Below are 2561 nucleotides of genomic sequence, written 5' to 3'. Positions count from 1 at the left end.
TACTATTTTTACATATTTTCGACGTTGGGGGTCCTGTTCTATAATAAGTCATGCCTAGGACCGAAAAATAAGTGGAGCATGGATTTTTTTATTTTGAAAATGGAGAAAACTCCTAAATGGAGTGAAACTAATATCTAAACATTAACGAAAGATTTACGCATTTTGTGGACCTGTCAGCTGATGCCAAGTCACAAAGAACACGGAAGACAGTTTAAGCCACCTGAAGTATATAATATTCCAAATCCTTGGGTAAACATAATCACCTTTCCCACCGTTATCCCTACATTAAGGGGTTAGTTGCCTGATGGGCATCCTCCACCGTCTTCTATCAAAGGCATCATCAGGCATCGTTTATTGTTTGGCAAAGGGGGTTTTAACGACCGCATGCCCTTCCTTTCATCAACCACCTGAGTTACTGGCAGTGGGCCTAGCCTTTTACTAAAAAGTAAGACTGCTAGACAACAGCTGTCCTTTTAGTCGCCCTTCACAACGCGCAGGCCCTATGGTGGTAGTATTCTTACACCCTTACCACAGGAACACCTTGAGTAAACATCAGTTAGAGTGTAAATCATATAAGAAAATGGATGTTTTACAAGTATAATCTATTGTTTTATTTCACACAAAATGGATATAATTACGTTCCATCCAAACCTATTTTCATTGAGAAAGCCAAGGAATCGGCTGTAGCAAAGGAACTTTTAAGTATGCAAACGTACGTTTGTACATTTCACTGTACTCACATGTACAGCTGGTCAAATTTTCTTCTAGAACATGTTTCCTGTGCATGAATGGGTACCGAAGACAGTAAATATCACGTTAATTCATTCTACTACGAACAGATCATATAAACGGCAAAAGCATAAAAATGTACAGCCACCTTTGTTACTGCACATGAACTTACACTGTATCTATATAAGAATACGAAACTACCTACTCTCCAGTGGTCGACCCCCCCCCCCCCCCCCCCACATCACACTAGTACGTTCGTAGACACTACAATGAAAAATAATAAAGTCCCAAATAGTAACCCACATAAAGACTAAATCAAATTCACTTACAGCCAATTACGTACGTACATATGGACGGACGAGAGAGAGAGAGAGAGAGAGAGAGAGAGAGAGAGAGAGAGGAGGGGGGGGCGTCTGTCAGTGGTAGCATTTAGCTTCTTAGTAAAAGGTTGTTGGGGGAAACAGCAAGGAAGACCGGAGGTTACTTATGCTGTCAACAGACAATTGCCATGCAGCATAACTGAGGTGCTGTATAGTGCTGATTTTCTTAGCAGTAAAAATATTTTATAAAACTGATCAGTAAACAATCAACTACCAAAATGTCAAACACAACTATCAAAGAGGAAAGAAACATTGCAAATATATCAGAACATAAAACCAAATCTTTTCATTCCCGATGACTTCCAGACTGTAAAACCAAAGACGCCTACAAACATCAGAGGCCAATTCAACCCTCGCTTAATCTTCTTAAACACACTGTTGCCAATTTGGTATGTATTTTACGCTAGATCTAGAGTATTGACGTTCAATCTGGTGTAAGAAAAATACTCCTAGCGTATAGTGTAAAAACTTAAGAGTATAGTAATAATTTCTGGTGTAATTTCTAGCGCAGGCTATTATTCTAAATTTACTCTTAGCTACTGTATAGGCTTTATCCTGGAGCATTTTTTTTAAATTCAAAAATAGCAGTAAAGTTAAAAGCCAAAACACTTAATTGGTATACTTGGGAGGGGCACCCCTGCCAGCAACTGCCAAACAAGATGGCTGCCAATTGATGCAGCAGTGGCCAGAATATTGGAACAGTGGCTAGGGTTAAAGACTCATTTTAGCGTGACTAGACTAAAGGAAAAATGCTACACTTCTGAAATGTTGCATGACGTGTATCGTGATGAAAAGAACAGAGCGTATGTGCTCTTCTTGCATACTATTTTATCTGAGATCCAAAGAGTAAATAAACTGTTTGAGTCAAACACAGCTAATCAAACAAAACTGCGCAATGACTTGACTATTCTCATCAAATCAATTTCATCAAAATTGGTGCTACCAGCTTCACGAGTGGATCCCCTGACAGCCAACATAGAAGAAAACCTTGGCCCTGATCCCTACTTAGGATATTGATTTGAAAAAAGGATTAGAGATTTGAAGAGTACCAATGAAATCACTGAAGATCAGGAGAGAAACATAAGGTTAAGGTGTAAAAGGTTTTTGCTGAAATTGTTAGCACAACTGAAACAGAGACTGCCTGATAATATTATAAGTATATTTACAGAGACTGCCTGATAATATTATAAGTATATTGAAAAATGCATCACTACTATCAGTGGAAAACAGTTTGAAACCTACTAAAGATTCCATTGTCGGCTTAATGGGTCTATGGGTGAAACTGAAAGTGTTATTGAAGCAGCTGAAATTCTGTTCAAAAAGATTATTCAGTAAATTGGAGTGATAAAGATAACACAGTCAAATTCTGGGTTGAGGTGATGAAGTATAAAGATGGGTATGGAGCAAACCCATTCAAAGAAATTAGTGAATTTGCCATGAAGATTCTGGTGC

The sequence above is a fragment of the Macrobrachium nipponense genome, chromosome 6 (assembly GCF_015104395.2).
Source record: "Macrobrachium nipponense isolate FS-2020 chromosome 6, ASM1510439v2, whole genome shotgun sequence".
Classification (NCBI taxonomy): Eukaryota; Metazoa; Arthropoda; class Malacostraca; order Decapoda; family Palaemonidae; genus Macrobrachium; species Macrobrachium nipponense.
This window is presented reverse-complemented; position numbering follows the sequence as displayed.